Genomic DNA, 20,310 nt, shown 5'->3' with positions numbered 1-20,310 from the left:
TTAGTTCCCTGCAGTCTGATATTTTCTCTATATGTTTGTGTGTGTGTTTATTTCATTTAAATATGGTGGTCACAACCTACTAAAGAGATTTCAGAAGCTGCAGACTGAAGTTTGAAAACCACTGAGCTTACTGCGTAATCTTGGTTATCCTGGTCCCTGCCTTCAGAGCAGCTTAGGAAGCTCCGCCGGCCGGTGAGCCCCTGGCTGCCTGCTCTGGGTCAGCCTGCTCAGGGGTCAGCCCGGAGCTGCAAGGAGAGGCTTTGCGTGTGGGAATCAGAGGGTCTGGATTCTGGCCTGGCTCCTTTAATAAACAGCTCTGTGAAGTCACTTCATCTCCCTGAGGCACAGCTGCAAAATGGACAGGCTCATCCTGCTTGTGTAACGTGCAGCGTGTCAAGGCCGCCATTAAAATGACATGCATTCAAGGATACAGGAAGATATTAAATCTAAGACAAATGAACGTCATTATTAAAGAACCTTATTTTTCCCAAATAAAATTTAAGATCAGAGGAACAACTTAGAGAGACCATTTGTTTTTGTCGAGTTGGGAAAAGATTCTTGCACAGGCTATAACATTATGCAACTTCATAAATAGAAATCTCCGAGTGGCATTTGTTCATGATGTCGTAACTAGAAGCTCAGTCAGGTCACCCTCACTCCTCCGCCCTTAAATACTTTTCCTGGTTATACACTCAAGGAAGCAGCTAGGTGGTCAGTGGGTTTTTCACGCAGGAGCCAGGTTGGAAGGAGTATGCTTTGCCTGGTATCTGCTCTTGCCCACTGGGTTTATAAACACTAATTCCCACTGTTTTAAGATGACTTTTTATTAAAAACAACTGACAAAAGTAACCAGTAAAGGAGATACTTTTATTAAGACGTATAAATTGCTAGAGAAATTATGGTACTTTTCTCATTCATGTTTCACTTTTTCTTTAGAAATGTATTATAAACTTCATGTCACACTGACATTGATTAGAATATTTCATTCAAGTCCTGAACTTCCTATATAGGGACTGGTATTTTTCTTTATTTATTTATTTAATTTAGAGAGAGAGGAAAGGAGAGGGGGGGGCGGGAAAGAGAGAAAGAAACAGATCAACTGCCTCCCACACTTTATTTAATTTAGAGAGAGAGGAAAGGAGAGGGGGGGAGAGAGAAAGAAACATGGATCAACTGCGTCCCGCAGGCACTCTGACCAGGGATCGAGCCCGCAGCCTGGGCATGTGCCCTGACCAGGATCGAACCGGTGACCTTATGGGGCACAGGATGATGCTCAACCAACTGAGCCACACCAGCCAGGGTGAAAGTGGTATTTTTGTCCGATATTTTTTATGCCGATGGACTCCTTTTAGGGCCTAACCCATACTGGACATTTGTCTCCTAGAGGTTAGCTCTGCCTGCTCTCCGTGTCTTTTCTTTACCTTTCTCTGACTTTCTGATCTTTGCAAGGAATGTCTACACTCACCTTTCCTAGAACTCGATTCTCCAAATCACTCCCTTTGTATGTAGCAGAGGTCATATGAAATAATAATAGAATAAAAGAAAGACTATATTCACCCCAAAGAGAAGGAAATAAATTTGCCACTTTTACTCTTTAAAGAGCGAAAGCATTCTTTACACAGATCAGCAATACCCACCAAAGGCCGCAGCTCATAACTACCCTGCATAGTTTCCAGAGAAAAATACATAAAAGGTGTAAAATTTAAGTAGTTTTTTAACACCTAGTTCTACTGTGATTTCATGACATTTGTAGCTTTTGCGTAGATAATTTTCACAGCTATTTAATACATTGTTATGATATGCCTAAGAATTTAATTGAAAAAGACTGTGTTCGTGCAACTTTTGAATGAGTGAGTGAGGCCCGGGGCTCAGGGACACGGAACCTTAGGAGCGAAAGGAATGGCTTTAGCGAGGAGCCCGGCGCTCCCCTCTGCCATCTCGCAGGCAGCCTTTCTGGAGTGCGGCAGCCCTGCTGGTTGGAATGGGGGGCTCAGTACTCCTAGGGCCAGACCCACCCTTCAGAGCACAGAACAGGCACATTCCTCCCAGATGAGGAGCCAGAGCCAGATCCCCTGTCTACCACATTACCAAGTGTGGAACTTTGAGCAGGTCGTTTGATTTCTCTGTGCCTGAGTTTCTTCATCTGTAAAACACAAGTGTAATACCTGTCTTGCAGGGTTAGTGAAAATTGAAGGAACGAGCTATGTGGATGTGTGTAAACCACAGTGGTTGCTTAGTCAGTGGCACATTTGCTACCCTTTCCTTCCTTCTTCACTCCCCTTGCTAAGGCCCCCAGAGGAGACACGGCTTATGCCAACACAACGACTGATGCTGGGCTGAAAGGCAGCTCAATTCAGTTTGGGATTGGCATGTGTTCATGAAAACATCCACCTACTTTAGTAAAATCAGAGGAGCTCGTCATCTTGATGTTAGTTGTTGCATTTACTTACTGCTTAGAAAGGATAACCCACTGCTACACTTGGGCTAACTCTGACGTTAAATGAAACTTGCTGAAAATGGACTTTTGGGGAAAACATAAAAATACTGTTTTTCGTAGTTGGCCTAAACCACATCCATTGTGAATGAGGGTGTAGTAAGAAGTAAGAGTTTGTTTGCCAGGGATTTGGATGCCACCAATCTTGAAGGAATCTTCACAGGTGAGGAGAGTATAAATTCAGAATTCTAACTCCAGGTAAACTCAGATTCAGATTTTATTTGCATCATCTTATTAATCATACAACCTTGAGCAAATTACTAATTCTCACTGGGTTTCTTAGTTTATTTCTCTACAAAAAGAGGAAAACATATGTAAAGTGGTTAGCACAGTGCCTGGCACTGCGTCAGCACGGGGGGGGGGGGGGGGGGGGGGAGGGGGTGTTGATTAACAATGGTAACTACTGGCATGAACTGGGTGCCTGGGGCATGAATCCGAGGTAGCTTTCGGGTAATCACAAAAGCATGAAGGACTGTGAAGAGTCGTGTGAATTTCCTGGGGCTGCTGGGGCTGCCATAACAAACTGCCGCAAACGGAGAGGCTTAGAACAACAGAAACTTACTGTCTCGCGATTCTAGATGCTACAAGTCTGAAGTCAAGGTGTCACCAGGGCCATGGTCCCTCTGAATCCTGTAAGGAGAGGAGCCTTCCTTGCCACTTCCAGATCCTGGGCATCCTAAGTGCCCCTGGGTTTGTGGCAGCATAGCTCCTATGCTTCCATTACTTCACGTGACATTCTCCCTGCTTCTTTTCCCATCATCTGCCCTCTGTGTGTCCAAATTTCCCCTTTTCATAAGAACATATTGGATTAGGCTCCACCCTAATGACATCATTTTAACTCCATTATATCTGTAAAGATCTTGTTTCCAAATAAGGTCACATCCTGAGGTACTAGAGGTTAGAACCTCAACATATTTTTGGAGAGGGTACAGTTCGACCCATAATATGAGCATACAGACTTCCTAGAATTCAGGGCAACAAACCTGGCCCTCACCTCTACATTTTCGTTTGCTGAGGTCTCCACAAGTTGGGCAAACCCTATACATCCTGGGGAGGCCTGATGCAAAATGAATGGTATTCTGATGTCAGTCAGGTAAATAGTGAACACTTCCTAGCTACAAAAGGACAAAAGCTCCTTAGACTCAAACATAGACAGGGACTATTCTGTAACCTCACTGAGTGAAGGGTACCCAGGAAGTACGTACAATCTCTACACATCCCAAGGGGAACAGCCTTGAACTCATAGACTGAACCACCCCAGGTCTGTAAGGAATTAGTATCCTGCGAAAGATTTATTTCCCACTTACTGTACTCTCCCTCCCCTACATACGTTTTAAATTTTCTGATGTTACTTGACGTAGGGAAGTATTATGAGTCTGCCTCTCCCAACGATTTATGGGCTGGGAGGGAGATCCTATGAAATATTCCCCCACTCAGAGTACGGAGGCTCTGTCACCGGCTGCCCCTGGGAGCCTGAGAAGGCTAGAGTTTTATGGGCCCACCTCAGAGCTAGGGGTAAATCTCCAACCAAGATCCCCAGATACCAGAGAAGCAAAGGAACACAGCAAAGGTGACCACTGAGCATAGGAGAGAATAAGGTACAAGTTACAACGGAAGGCATCTTCATGAATCAGATGGGCTGCTGGTTCAGTGTGATGAACCACTCACCTAAATAGGCAGTAGAAGGTGCTAGAAATTGTCAGGGGGAAAATGTATTACTAAAGTAGAACCATTCGATCCTTAAACTGAGAACTGTATTAGTTTCCTAGGGTTATGGTAACGAAGATCTACGTACTAGATATCTTAAAGTAACAGGCAGGGTTGTTCCTTTCTGAAGGCTGTTCCATACCTCTCTCCTAGCTGCCAGTGGTTTGCTAGCGGTCTTTAGTGGTTTTGCATGTAAATTCATCACTCCGATCCTCAGCCTTCACAAGGCATTTTCTCTGTGTTTCTTCACATAGTCTACCTTCCATGTATGTCTGTCTATGTCCAAAGTTCCCCCGTTCTATAAGGACACAAGTCACATTGGCAGAGGGCCTACCCTTACAACCTCATCATAACTTGATTACCTCCATAAAGGCCTTATTTCCAAATAAGATCACATTCAGAGGTCCTGGGAGTTAGGGTGTCAACATATCATTTTTAAAGGACACAACTCAACCCATAACAAGTACGGAAAGAGTTCAAGTACCTTAACATCACATTTTATAGTTGAATTCACAAGCAATGAGTAGAATAATTTTCGAGTACAATTAGAATGCCTGCTGGCTGAAAGGTAGTGGGACGGTGGGGACATGTGGATGCTCTACTGCCAGGCAATCTGTCTAAAGCCGCTCCAGTGAGGGTCAGAGCAACCTCCATGCCTAGAGCTCTGATCCACTGATTCTCCACTAAGTTTGGGTGTTAAGCCAGCCCCAAAGAATAGAATAGGGGATTATCCTCTTCCACCAGGAGACGTGCATTTTCTGGCATGGGAAGATAAGGCTGTCTGATGATAAATTTCCCTTTACATTTTAATGAGAGGTGACATGGAGTAAGAGAGAGACAGAGAAAATGAGAGATAAAAGGCATTTTTGGACATTTTAGCTATAACACCCCCCCCTCCCCACTGCTCAAAAAAGAAAGACAGATACCCCTGGCTGGATGGCTCAGCTGGTTGGAGCGTCATCCCATGCACCAAAAGGGTGCAGGTTCCATTCCCAGACAGGGCACATACCTAGGTTGCTAGTTTGATCCTGGGTTAGAGGCACTTACAGGAGGCAACCAATTAATGTTCCTCTCACATCGATGTTTCTCTCTCTCTCTCTCTCTCTCTCTCTCTCTCTCTCCTCTCTCTCTCTCTTCTTTCCTCCTCTCTAAAAATCAATAAGAATAAATCATCATGCCTATCTTAATTCAGCCTCCAGGGAATATCTCTGCTTTGTGAGCAGAAATCGATAGAAGGAAGGAAGGAAGGGAGGAAGGAAGGAAGGAGAACAAGAGAGAAAGGAAGAATAAGGGACTACCAACAAAAGATAAGAATTTCCCCTACATTTATTCTGCATTTCTCAGTATTCTCTGGTGTTAATATTTTCAATGAAGCGGAATTTATAATCCCAAGTCAGAAGTATTTTTAGTGCCCGGTTCTCCCCTTCATGTTTGGAAAGACAGCATACCTTGGAAGACCTATTTCCCATATAATGAGGAGGAGGGAGAGAAGGGGGCTCATAACAATAAACAAAACAATAAAAACGGTTAACACTCGTATTACTTACTATGTGCCAAATGCAGTTCTAAGTTCGTTGCAAATATTAGTTCACTTAACCCTCCAACAACACTACAAATATCACCAGCTCCATTTTACAGATGAGGAAAATGAGGCCAGAGAGGTTGATTGACTGGCCCACCTCCTCCCTGCCCGGGTGTGTGTGTGGACTGGCTCCTGGCTCCAGGCCTGCCGCTGCTTCTGGTAGCTCCCTCACTGTCTCCAGCTTAACACTTAGCGGATGTTATTCCCTGCCTGGGCTTTCACAGCTCTCACCTCTGGTCTGTGAGTGGGAGAATCTGGCAGCAATTATAATATGACATCAGATCCTGCTTGATGAGCAAGCTTCTCCTCCTGGCAGAACAGGCCGAGAGAGGGTGAGAGGAGGGTCTGGAGAGGGTCTTTGAACTTTCATGACGCATTCCCTTAAATAACCAGTCCAGAGGACGACATACTGCCTCACGGGTCCTATGAAGAGGCAATGAGTGTACCTCTTCCCCCAGTGGGAGAGCTGGACTTCCAAACCACTAGCAACTCCTCTCATTTCATTGTTAATAATATCGCATGACTTTCTTATGTCAATTAAAATAAAATAAACTCTTCAAATAACTTTAAGCTTCTCCAGATCTTAACTTTTAAGTCTTGTCCTGTCAAAGTCAAAAAACTGAGACCTGAGGAAAAAAATAGATATGCTATATTGTAGCGGTACAAACAGCCTACACTTTTGAGTCAGCCACGTGGTAGCTAAAATCCTATGTGTAATCCTGGGCAAGTGATTTGTTCCAGGTTTGCTCATCTAGATTTAAAATAAGAGTAATCATGTCTAAAAAGGGAACCAAGAAGAAAGTGGTTGATCCATTTTCTAAGGAAGATTGGCATGATGTGAAAGCACTGGCTATGTTCAGTATAAGAAGCACTGGAAAGGCACCAGTCAGGGGAATTCAAGGAACCAAAATTACATCTGATGGTATCAAGGGTCATGTTTTTGAAGTGAGCCTAGCTGATCTGCAGAATGATTAAGTTGCACTTGGAAAACTCAAGCTAAATACTGAGGATGTTCAGGGCAAAAGCTGCCTGAGTAATTTCCATGGCATGGATCTTTCCAGTGGAGACAAACTGTGCTCCATGGTCAAAAAATAGCAGACCATGATTGAAGCTCGCGTTAATGTCAAGACTACTGATGGTTATTTGCTTCATCTATTCTATGTTGGTTTTACTAAAAAAAACACAACCATCAGATTCAGATGACCTCTGATGCTCAGCATCAACATGTCTGCCAAATCTGGAAGAGGATGATGGAAATTGTGACCCAAGAGTTGTAGACAAATGACTTGAAATCCAGATAGCAATGGAAAAGACACAGAAAAGGCTTGCCAATCTACTGTCAGCTCTATGATGTCTTTGTTAGAAAAGTCAGAAGGCTGAAGAAGCCCAAGTTTGAACTAGGAAAACTCATGGAGCTTCATGGTGAAGGTAGCAGTTCTGGAAAAGTTACTGGGGATGAGACAGGTGCTCAAGTTGAACGAGTTGATGGATATGCGTCCTCAGTCCAAGCATCTGTTTAAAATTCAGACTTCTAATGGTGACAAATAAAAAATCCTGTTTGTGGGGTGGGGGGAAAAGAATAATCATGTCTATTCTATGCTATTGTAAGGATTAGATGAAATCCCGTCGATTGCCTGGCAGGTAAGAAGTACTGCACACATGGGAATTAATCACCATTAAATAAGCATCCTCATCCTTTTAAACAATTTGTTCATTTGCTTCACTCATTCAAAGTCAAGGTTGGCTGGTCTAATACGTTCCTCTTTTATTTACTTATTTTTTAATCATCAATGTTACTGTTTGTTTTTAAATAGACAGTGGCTGTTGTGTTCAACTTTTTAGCTTTAGAAATGTTACTACAACTTGAACAAGGAGTCACTTTTAGCAGCAAGCCGCCCAACCCCAGAGGAGTGACATGAATCCTGGGGCCTCCCACAATCTCCCAGGGACCTGAACACCCTTCATTTACTAGTAGAGGAATCTGGGGAACTTGAAGACGTAAATTCTCTCTGGTAGTTTCAGAGCTCCTTGTCTGAGCAGAACCACATGGTTATGACATCCTTGAGGTGGGTGAGAACACCAGTCAGAAAAGCCCCAAATTCTAGTGATGTCCTGGCGGATTGCAAATCGCCCAGCTCTGCCAAGCCTGCTTCTTCAGCTTCGAAGTAGGAATAATAGTGTCTCTCTCACTGGTGTTCTAGCAATCATATCAGAGCATGCCCACGATGGACGTGTTTTGTAAATTCTAGAAAGTTAGAATTGTCATCTGTTATTGCTTGACTGGATGTGAGTTCATGAGTTGGCTCTGAAAACAGCTTAGCCACTAAACAGGATGGGATTAACAGGACAGCCCTGCTGACACAGATCATAACAGGGAGACTTCTTATTTTGATTTGGAAGCTACTCCAATATCATAGAAAAAAGCCTGGTGTGAATGGTGCTATATTGTGAGAAAAAAAAGAAGTGGTAAGCTAAGACAAGGGTCAGAACATGGAGAGAGGACTCCTTAGACATATGAGAAGCAGAAATACAGAAGAGGGACAGGGCTTTTATTGTTACAGGGTTTTAAAAAATAAAATAAAAAAGCAAATGACACTGCTAGGTTCAGGTGTGTGCTCTAGAACTGGAGAAGCCAACCAAGCCCAGTCCTTCTAGAAGGGTAAGACCAGGAACTCATTGACTACGTAGTCAACTCCCCGGAAGCATTCAACTTGAAATTTCTTGACTGCATTTCTAAGGCGAAACCCCTTCCAAAAAAAAATGCATTAAAAAAAATATATTAGGATTGATTTTTTTTTTTGGTTTGGCCTTCAAAAAAATTTTTTTAATCCAAAACCATAATTATGGCCTACCAAGATGGATTGTCCTCCATGCAGCGAGGATGTAATTTTTCCAGTCTCCTCCCTCCGTGGCTGTTACCCTCTTCTCGTCTTTGATGAGCTGCACATGTTGTGGAGGCCACTCCTGGGCCTCAGACACGAGCAGTCCCTCTCCCCACTGCCAGTGTCCTAATAAGGGAATGAATGAGCTCCTATTGGTGAGGTAAGAGGAGTCAGGCGGTGGATGATATTTTTGCTGATTGAGGAGGATAAGGTGTGGTTTGGCAGGTACCTTGTTGGTTTGGCTGGGTCCTGACCTCATTTTTTCTCTTTTTTACAGTTCAAATTCCATGAAACAGACTCTTAACAGTTGTTTTCTCATGGATCCTTAGCTGAGCTTTGAGAATAGCATCCTGACGCAAATGACCCCTGATGGGGGAAAGATAGGAACTGGGGGTTATAGGATGTTTTCATCACAAAAGGAGGTTAAGGTTATAGGTGAAACCCTCCCAGGCACCAGGCCTGCCACTCCAGGGGCTGCCACCAGCGAATGAAGGTGGTGTCAGACTCAGTCAAATTTGGTCATGGAGAGAACAAGGGAAACACCACACAGTGTGTTTAACCAATGCTTAATAAGTTTAAAATTTTGATCTGTACAACAATATTACTTTCTGCTGGTAAATATTGATATTCCCCAATTAAAAAATAAATAAAAAAAGCAAAAAGAGCCCAGCATTTAGGATCATAAGGGTGAGTGGCTTCACCTACCTTTACTTGCCCATGACTGCTCTCTGCACTCTGTGTTCTGAATGACTCTATGCTGCCTTTGCCATAACTGCCTCTGGCTGGGACGGGTCACTCATTATGAATCAGTGTGTGTCATCCTGGCTGCAGCCTGGAATCACGTGGGGAGCCTTACTGCCTGGCTCATACCCCCAGTGGGTCTGATTTAATTGGTCTGGGACACAGCCCGGGCAGAGGGATTTTTAAAAGCTCCCCCAGGTGATTCTGATGTGCAGCCAAGGCTGACAGCCACTGCTCTAAATGCATCTTCTATTATATCCCCCAGCTTCCAGGCTCCTTTTCTTCCTGAGTTTTTGAAACCTTTAAAGAACATACTATATATATATATATATGAAACGAGTTAGATGGGTTTCTTCTCAGGTTCATAAGTTCAATCCAGTTGTTTAAATCCTAACAGTAGAGAATTGTGCTTTCAACCAAAATCAACTTCTAGACACATTGGAATTGTTTAAACTTTACTTCCCATGCATGTAAGGGGTAAAATTCTCAGCCAAATAATTGAAAAACAGTGTATCCGTTTCAAATCCAGAAATAATGAAGACATATTTTTAATATTTTCTCTGTGTTTATGCAAGTTATTCATCCCTCAGTATTTAGTTAATAAATACTTCTTTATTTTGCTTTTTTATTTTTTTAATTACAGTTTACTTTCAATATTATTTTGTATTGTTTTCAGATATACAGCATAGACAATCACATACTTTACAAAGTGTTCCCCCAATATTTTGGCTTTTCTTTTAATATTAAGCCACATTCGCATCCTAAAATGTGAAATTGCTATCTGTTGCAAGGATAGGATGATATGACTGAGAATTTTCTTTCAAACTAGAAAGGTAATTTATTAATTAACAGTAAATATAACTGGCAAAATAACCATCTTCATAATTTATACAGGGTCCTCCCTATTGAGAGAATAGGGATGGAGGAAGAGAGACAGGTTCGGTCAAAGAAAAAGACCCAGTTATAGGTTATCATAAATCTTTGATAAACAGAGAAATGGAGTGAAGGGAGTCAGGATACTCTTAAAAGGTATTCCTTTAAGAATGCCATGGTAGTATTCAGGCTTCAGCATGGGCGTGTTTTAATGTACAGTAGCTAACCAGTACTGGTCATGAGAATTATATCATGAGAACCATCCTACAGGAAAGGCATAGTAACAAATGCTCACTTTGTGTATTCTTCTTTGTCTAGAATGTATGTAGAACAATAAAGAAACCTTGTTACCTCAGACAAGTTATTATTTGATGGTTTTCTTGGTTATATTACAGTGTTCTTAACCAGACTTTGTTCTATAGGTAAAACGTTTACAGATCATGTCATGGTTGGTTATGTCTGTGGCCAACTGTTTTATTTTGTGCTAGTCTGTCTTTTTTAAATTTTATTTTTCAACTAGAGGCCTAGTGCATGAAATTCGTGCATGTGGGGGGGGGTCCCTCAGCCTGACCTGCACCCTCTTCAATCTGGGAGCCCTCAGGGGGTGTCCTACTGATGGCTTAGGCCCACTCCCCATGGTTCTCTGCTCTCTGTGGACCTGCCTGCTCAACACCACCGAAGGCCCTGCTGTCTGCTCTCTGTGGGGGCCTGCTTGCCCCTCGCCCCCGCAGTGAGGGCTTAACGGACTGGGGGACTCCAGTGGTGCTGAGGGGATTGGGCGCTGCCATCTTGTGGCTATGGGTGCCACCATCTTTGTTGTGAAGTGACAGTCAATTTGCATATTCTGTCTTTATTAGTTTAGATTACAGTTAACATTCAATATTATTTTATATTAATTTCAGGTGTATAGCATAGTGGTTAGATAATTCTATAATTTACGAAATGATCCCCAGATAATTCTAGTCTCCACCTAGCATCATACATAGTTATTACAGTATCATTTCACTTTATTCCCTATTCTGTGGTCTACATCTCCGGGACTGTTTTGTAACTACCAATTAGTACTTCTTAATCCCTTCACTTTTTCACTCAGCATCCCCAACTTCCTCCCATCTGGCAGCCCTCAATTTGTTCTCTGTATCTATGAGTCTGTTTCTATTTTGTTTGTTTGTTTTGTTCTTTAGATTCCACATATAAATGAAATCATATGGTATTTCTCTTTCTCTGTCTGACTTATTTCACTTAATATAATACCCTCTAGGTCTCCCCATGTAGTTGCAAATAGTAAGATTTAATTCTTTTTTATGGCCAAGTAATATTCCATTGTATATATGTACCACTTCTTTATCCACTCATCTATTGATGGGCACTTGGGTTACTTCCATATCTTGACTATTGTAAATAATGCTGCAATGAAAATAAGGGTGTATATATATTTTCGAATCAGTGTTTTGGATTTCTTTGGATATATACCCAGAAGTGGAATTGTTGGATTATATGGTAGTTCAATTTTTTACATTTTTTTTAAACTTCACCCAAGGACTGTGTGGTGTGCAGGCCAACACTACCCTACTGAGCCACACCAGCCAGGGCCAATTTTTAATTTTTTGAGGAAACTTCATACTGTTTTCCATAGGGGCTGCAGCAATTTACAATCTCACCAACAGTGCACCAGGGTTCCCTTTTCTCCACATCCACGCCAACATTTGTCGTTTATTGATTTTATTGAAGATAGATATTCTGACAAGTGTGAGGCGGTATCTCATTGTGATTTTAATTTACATTTCTCTGATGATTAGTGACATTAGCATCTTTCCATATATCTATTGTCAATCTGAATGTCCTCTTTGGAGAAGTGTCTATTCAGGTCCTGGGCCCATTTTTTAATTGGATTGTTTGTTGGGTGTTGAATTGTATGAGTTCTTTATAAATTTTGGGTATTAACCCCTTATCAGATGTATCATTGGCAAATATGTTGTCCCATTCAGTCGATTGTCTTTTCATTTTGTTGATGGCTTCCTTTGCTGTACAAAATTTTTAGCTCGATATAGTCCCATTTGTTTATTTTTTTCTTTTGTTTCCCTTGCCTGAGGAGGTATATCACTGATATTACTGAGAGAAATGTTCGAGAGTTTACTGCCTATATTTTCTTCTATGAGTTTTATGGCTTCATGTCCTTTGTCATATATTAATTTACCATGTAGGCTTGGAATTATTTCTGAGCTCCCTATTCTGTGCCATTGATGAAGGTGTCTGTTTTTATGCCAGTCAATGCTATAGCCTTGTTGTATACTTTGATATCAAACAGTGCGATACCTCCAAATTTGTTCTTCTTTCTCAAGATAGCTGTGGCCATTTGGGGTCTTTTATGGTTCCATAAAAATTTTAGGATTTTTTGTCCTAGTTCTGTGAAGAATGCCATTTGTATTTTGATAGGGATTGCATTGAATCCATAGATTGTTTTGGGTAGTATGGACATTTTAATGATATTCATTCTTCCTATTTTAGGTTTTGTTAAGAGTTGTTTTTATTTCTGATTCAATTTTGTAGATAGTATTCGGTCTGTTCAGATTTCTGTTTCTTCTTGATTCAGTCTTAAAAGGTGTGTTTCTAGCAATTTATCCATTTCTTCCAGATTGTCCAATTTATTGGCATATAATTATTAGTAGCATTTTATTACAATCCTTTGTATTTCTGTGGTATCAGTTGTCACTTCTCTTTAATTCTGATTTTATTTATTTGGGTCTTCTCTCTTTTTTTCTTGATGAGTCTGGTTAATAGTTTATTAATCATGTTTATCTTTTCAAAGAACTGGCTTTTGGTTTCATTGATCTTGTGTATTTCTTTAGAGTATTTTGTTTATTTATGTCCTTTCTTCTACTCTCTTTGGGCTCTGTTAATTGATATTTTACTAGTCTTTTTTAGGTGTAAAGTTAGATTGTATGAGAATTTTCTTGTTTCTTGTTCCTTGAGGTAGGCCTGTATTGTTATGAATTTCCATCTTATAACTGCTTTTGCTGTTTCCCATTGATCTTGGGTTGTTGTAGTTTCATTTTCATTTGTCTCAAGGTATCTTTATTTCTGATTTGATCTCATTGTTAACCCATTCATTATTTAGTAATATGTTATTTGGCTTCCATATATTTTTGTGTTTTTCAGTTTTTTTGCTTTGGGGTGAAATGCTCTAAAAATATCAAATAAATCCATCCAGTCTAAGGTGTTATATAAGGCTGCTGTTTCCTTCTTGATTCTCTGTCTGGCAAATCTATCCATTGATGTCAATGGTGTGTATAAGTCCTCTACTGTGCCTAATACTATAGCTCTCTCCCTTTATGTATATTAATATTTGCTTTGTATATTAGGTCCTCCTATGTTGCATGCATAAACATTTACAAGGGTTATATCCTTTTGTTGGATTGACCCCTTTATCATTAAGTAATGTCCTTTATCTCTTATTATAACCTTTGTTTTAAAGGCTATTTTGTCTGATGTAAGTATTGCTCCCCCAGTGTTTTTCTCTTTCCATTTGTATGAAATATCCTTTTCCATTTGTTTACTTTTAGTCTGTGTGTCTTTCTACCTGAAGTAGGTCTCTTCTAGACAAGATATATAGGAGTCTTGTTTTCTTTTTATTGTATTAATTTTTTTAGAGATAAAGGGAGAGAGAAAAGGAGGGTAGACAACCATCAGCCGCCTCTCATACACACCCTGATTGGGGATCAAACCCACAACTTGGGTATGTGTCCTGACTGGGAATCGAACCCATGACCCTTCAGTCCATAGAACAATGCTCCATCCAAATGAGTCACTCTGACCAGGGCTTGGGTCTGTTTTCTTATCCATTCAGCTACCCTATGTCTTTTGACTGGCATATTTAATCTATTTGCATTTAAAGTAATTATTGATAGATATGTATTTATTTCCATTTTATTAATCATATATTTGATCTTTTTTTCTCTCTCTTCTTAAAGAGTCTTTAACATTTCTTGTAATACTGGTTTGGTAGTGATGAAATCCTTTAGGTTTTTCTTGTCTAGGAAGCTCTTTATCTGTCCTTCAATTCTAAATGATAGCTTTGCTGGGTAGAGTAATCTTGGTTATAGGTCCTTGCTTTTCATCATTTTGAATATTTTGTTCCACTCCCTTCTGGCTTGACATGTTTCTGTTTAAAAATCAGCTGACAGTCTTATGTGACCTACCTTGTGGGTAACTAACTGTTTTTCTCTTGCTGCTTTTAAGATTCTCTCTTTGTCTTTTAACTTTGCCATTTTAATTATGATGTGCCTTGGTGTAGGCTGCTTTGGGTTCCTTTTGTTTGGGACTCTCTGTGCTACCTGAATGAGTATGTCTTTTCCTTTACCAGGTTAGGGAAGTTTTCTGTCATTATTTCTTTGAATAGGTTCTCAATCCCTAGCTTCTCTCTTCTGGTACCCTTATGATGCAAATATTGTTATGCTCAATATTGTCTTAGTGGTCCCTTAAACTATCCTCTATTTTAAATTCTTTTTTCTTTTTGCTGTTCTGATTGGGGTTTTTCTGCTACCTTGTCTTCCAAATTGTTGTTTCAGTCCTCTGCTTTATCTAATCTGCTATTTATTCTAGTGTATTCTTCATTTTGTTATTGTATTCTTCATTTCTATGTCCTTTTTTGTGTTTACCATCTCTTTGTTGAAGTCCTCAGTGTGTTTTTCTATTCTTCCCCTAGAGTTTCTACACCATCCTTATAACCTGTGGTTTTAATTCAGTTTCTGGTAGATTTCTTGCTTCCATTTCATGTATTTTATTTTCTGGATATGTCTTCTGTTTTTTCATTTGGACATGTTTCTTTGGCTCTTCATTTTGGTTGCTTCTCTGTGTCTGTTTCTATGTTTTAGAAACAAACTAGATGTATATCTGCTATGGCTCCCAGTCTTAGCAGTGTGGTCTTATATAATAGGTGTCCTGTGAGACCCAGTGGCAGAGTCTCCCTGATCACCTTAGTTGGATGCTTCAGAGGTGTCTCTTGTGTGGGTTGTATGTGCCTTCTTGTTGTAGTTGAACCTTGATTACTGTTGCTACATCAGTTAATGTGATTGACCCTCAGGCTGACTGTGAGGATTCGCCACAACCACAGCATATGAGCTGCTGTGCAGGGCCTGACATGCAGTGGGATTTGTCCCATTAGGTTCTGATGTCTACCAAGACCTCTCTTTGGGAGCGCCACTATGGAATTAATTAGGTGGTATGCTGTTGTGGTCTGAAGCCTGCCAGCAGGTGTATTGATTCTGGTGCCACTTGAGAAGGACTCCCTTGCAGGTCAATGTCAGACATTGTCTGTGAGCAGCCCAGGGCTACCTGTTAGGAGATGCAAAGTAATCTACAGTTGGTAGCTGCCTATGCAGGATCTGGATGCACCTGGGAAGGGCCATGCTGAGAACCAAGGCTGACTGCCTACAGTACGGGCCTAGGGTCAGTCAGCAAAAGGACCAAGGCACCACAATACCTACCAACCCCTGCCAGCTGCCTAAAAAAGCTCAGTCGATGAAAGAGCCTCGGGTGGTATATGAATTGGGTGAGACGGGGTCTCAGGGAGTCACCAGTGTGGGGTGAATTTTGTTCACCAGATTAATACAGATTCAGATTTGGTGCCAGTGTAGGCAGAGACATTCAGTAAAAAAGTCTCAGAGTACACCAGGGCCAGCTGCCGCCGCCTGAAAAGGGTCTCGGGGAATGGTCAGGGTGGAGCTAGTGGAGTTCACCAGGCTAATGCGGATTCAGACTTGGTCATATGGGGGGAGGGTTCAACATAGGGACAATGGTATGTGTCCCTCCAACCCTCACCCTGAAGCCACACAACTCAGTTTTTCCCTGTATGTCTCTGTTATCCCTGAACATGACAGAATTCCTCGAGAGTTTTTTAAGAAAGACTGCAATGCAAGCCCAGGCTGGTTGCTGCCCAAAGAGCGTTAGGTCTTGTGCCATTTGGGTGGGGCAGGGTCTCAGGCAGTCTTCAGGGTGTTCAGTAGCCTAATGCAGAATCAAATTTGGCCAGTGTGGGAGGGGAGCTCAACACAGGGGCAGTGGTATACATCCCTCCCTCAGTTTTTCCCTCTTGGTCTCTGGCATCCCTTGGTCTTGATGGAATTCCTCAAGAGTTTTCTCAGAAAGCCTGCAATGCAGGCCTAGGCTGGTTGCTGCTGAAGGAGCCCAGGGCCATGTTCGTGTTTGATAGGGCAGGGTCTCGGGTAGTCATCAGGGTGGAGCTAGAGGAGTTCGGGTTTGCTCTGTGTTGAGAGAGCTCAACACTGGAAAGATGGCATCCATCCGCAGCAGGGGAGGAAGACTCAACACAGGGACCATGGCGGCTGTTCCTCCAGCTCTTACCTCTAAGCCACACAACTCGGTTTTTCCCTGTATGTCCCTGGCACCCCTCGAGCCTCTATCCCTTTGCCAGAGCCCAAGGTAAATGCCGGTGACGGCGAGTTTGTGTGCCAATATTTTGGCTTTTCTTTTAATATTAAGCCACATTCGCATCCTAAAATGTGAAATTGCTATCTGTTGCAAGGATAGGATGATATGACTGAGAATTTTCTTTCAAACTAGAAAGGTAATTTATTAATTAACAGTAAATATAACTGGCAAAATAACCATCTTCATAATTTATACAGGGTCCTCCCTATTGAGAGAATAGGGATGGAGGAAGAGAGACAGGTTCGGTCAAAGAAAAAGACCCAGTTATAGGTTATCATAAATCTTTGATAAACAGAGAAATGGAGTGAAGGGAGTCAGGATACTCTTAAAAGGTATTCCTTTAAGAATGCCATAGTAGTATTCCAGCATGGGCATGTTTTAATGTACAGTAGCTAACCAGTAGTGGTCATGTTGCTTTCAACAAACATGACATAAAATGGGAGACAAAATGATAACACACATAACAAGATTAAGGCGATATATGTCAAATATGTGGGACACAGGAAAAGAGTTCCTTCCAGTTGACCTTCATCGTATCTTGTAAGACATCACAGAAGAGTGTAACATTTGAGCTGGCCTTGTGGAGACAGAAGATCACTCTAGGTAAAAATGGAGAGGAGAGAAGAGCATGCCTAATTTTTTTGACTGATAGTGGTACGATATGAAAAATTTGAGACATTGGCTTAGATCAGGGATCTGCAAACTTTTTTTTACCTACGGTCATAACTACTGGAATGTGGCACTGGAGTGTGAAAGCAGCCATAGACGATCTGGGCATGGCTGTGTTCCAATAAAAGTTTATTTACAAAAACAGGATGTGGGCTGGATTTGGCCCTTGAGCCAGATCCCTGGCCCAGATGACTGAAGCTCTTTGTTAATCTGCAGAGCACCCTAAGAAAGCTCACACAGTGACATAGTTTAGAAAGCAGACAGGTATGGGAAGTAAAGACCCGGGTCTGGTCCTGACTGTGTGAGTCACTTCGCCTCTCAGACCCCGGGTTACCATGTATGACATGTGGCGCTTGGATTGAAAATCACCTCCACAATCCCTTCTAGTTTAATTATTCTGTAGTTCTAATATCACCACAGTGCAGATTTCACCTGGGGCCTGATTGAGAGGCAGAATAAGTGAAAATCTGGTTTAATTCTTTGTGGGCACAGTGAGTACAAGAAAGTGGAGAAGATCATAAGAACAGGAAGGGCTATACATGCCATTCTGAAAAGTGGGAAGTCGTAGTTATTGCTCGTGGAGGATCCTCTACAGTGCTTCTGTTCTAAATGATGGTGGGATTTGCTGAACTGAAGTCTCCTCTTGCAGCTAGGATTGATGGAGCCCTTGATATCGAGTAGCTGGCCCTTTATTTCATGGGGAAAGCTGCAGAGTGACATGAAACACCTGGAGTAGAGACTGAAACTAGAAAATCCTGCCTGTGGACTTGCTAGGGCCACCGCCTCGGAAGGAGCCTCTCCTTCCGCTGATTGAAACGGTTGGTTTACTCTCCATTTATTAGAGGCTGGCCGCCTGTGTGCCAAGCACAACTGCAGCTTTCCTAATGCCCTCCATGCACTCCACGCCCCGGCCAGACTGAACTGTTTGCTTTTCCATGTCCATATTTCCTGTCTCTGCAGCCTTGCTATTTGAGCTCTCTGTGTGTGGAAAAGTCCTCTTCTTTCCTCCCCACCACCCCTACCCCCTCTCCTAGCCCAGAATCCTCAAAGACCCAGCTCAAATACTACTTTCTCCATGAAGTCTTCTCTGATCCCTTAGCTGGAATTGTCTTCTTCCTCCTCTAAACTTTAAATCACTTTACCAATAAGTCTCCTATGGCATTTACCACGTGTCTTAGCTTCCCTACCAGATTATAAATGCCTTTCAGGAGTCTAATGCATCTTGATTTTCACCCTCAGTGGTTGGATATTGTAAATGCTCGACAAATAGCTGTTGAATGGATGTGCTAATTCCGGCCACCTGGGTGTCAGTTTGCATGTTGGAGCGGCATTGCCCACCGGCCTCCCACGATCACAAGTTAAGACTCCACCTTCATTGCCCACCACCTCATCCTCAGAACCTAAGCCACTGATGCAGCCCCCAGTGCTGCCCAGGGTTCTCCACTCTGATGTCCCACTTGAACTGAACTGACCTCCCCTCAAAGACTAGAACCTTTGGTGGGTTGGTTGGGGAGAGGAAGGTACATAAGATTAGAAGCCCTTAAGCCAGTGGTTCTCAACCTTCCTAATGCCGCGACCCTTTAATACAGTTCCTCATGTTGTGGTGACCCCCAACCCTAAAATTATTTTCATTGCTGCTTCATAACTGTAATTTGGCTACTGTTATGAATCGTAATGTAAATATCTGATATGCAGGATGTATTTTCATTGTTACAAATTGAACATAATTAAAGCATAGTGATTAATCACAAAAACAATATGTAATTATGTATGTGTTTTCCGATGGTCTTAGGCGACCCCTGTGAGAGGGTCGTTCGACCCCCAAAGGGGTTGCGACCCACAGGTTGAGAACCGCTGCCTTAAGCCAATGCCAGTGCTGTAACTTTGTAATTTGTAATTAGAAGATAGGACATTTTTAAGAATAAAGTAGGTTATCTCCCCTACTGAAACAGTGTCTCCTGTCTAGGTAACAATTTTAAGGAACTAGTGATTGCACTGAGATCTAGTCAGGAGACACCTGAGCCTCACTGGTTAATAATCTAATGTTGGGATAGAAATCTGCAGGTGTAGACAGGCCAGGTCCTCCCTCTCAGAGCCCTGGTGTCTGGCTCTTAAGCTGTTGATGATTCTAATTCAGTTAACACACCCAAATGTAAGTGCTCAGCTATTTCATATTACTCTACCTGCTAAAATATCCCCATTTTTATGGGAGTCTCCTGTTAATTCAAAGGGAGTCTTAGTGTGGAAGGTTATTATTTGGTTTGGTTTGGGCAGGCTGGCTTTCTACCAAATCACCGCCAGTGGGTGTCTACTTGTTCCCCTCGCATGGAGCAGGCCCCGTCTTAGGTAAGGTTTCCTTGACTTGGGAAGACTCCGTGACTTCCTTTCCCAACAGTAGGGAGGTTGGACCCATTCGCAGTGGTTGGCTTCCAGGTCCCCTGCAAGAATAAATGTTGTTTCCAAAGAGCCAAATGTCCAGGATTTGGCCCTTCAACGTTCATTTCCTGTCTCCACTCAAGGTTTGTCTTTCTATTTGCTACTGCTTGTAAACATACTCTGCATGCAGTTCTAGTGCGTGGGGGGAGCTGGGAGCCAGCTGGATGTGAGGGAAGTTTGCCGCAATACCTCTCAAGCCGGGGAGGTAGCAATCACCCCAAAATGTGCTTTCCTGTTAGAATGACAGTCACTTCTATTACCAGAGGTGCTGGAAACAAAACTCCAGTGTCATTCTATCAGTAATTTGAGCTTTGTGTTTCTAAAGAAGAGGTGAAGGCCTGCATTGGGGTGAGGTTGGGTAGAGGAGGGAAGTGTGTGTTGGAGGGAAGTGGGGGGGCAGGGGGGAATAGGGGCCATCTGTAATAACTATCAACAACAAAAAATAAACTTAAAAAAAAAGCACAGGCTGCTAGCCT

General features: G+C 42.1%; 1 protein-coding gene and 1 pseudogene across 6 annotated transcripts in view; both read left to right on the top strand.

The window, feature by feature from the left end:
- Positions 1-20,310, top strand: part of CALD1 (caldesmon 1) — a 200,506-nt gene that overhangs the window by 129,914 nt on the left and 50,282 nt on the right. The gene's annotated exons all lie outside the window — the stretch shown is intronic.
- LOC102255241 lies at positions 6,558-7,522 on the top strand (annotated as a pseudogene).

This window comes from Myotis brandtii, unplaced genomic scaffold, assembly GCF_000412655.1.
Source record: "Myotis brandtii unplaced genomic scaffold, ASM41265v1 scaffold1384, whole genome shotgun sequence".
Classification (NCBI taxonomy): domain Eukaryota; kingdom Metazoa; phylum Chordata; class Mammalia; order Chiroptera; family Vespertilionidae; genus Myotis; species Myotis brandtii.
Note: the sequence above shows the minus strand (reverse complement) of the source record. Positions and strands in the feature narration are given on the sequence as shown.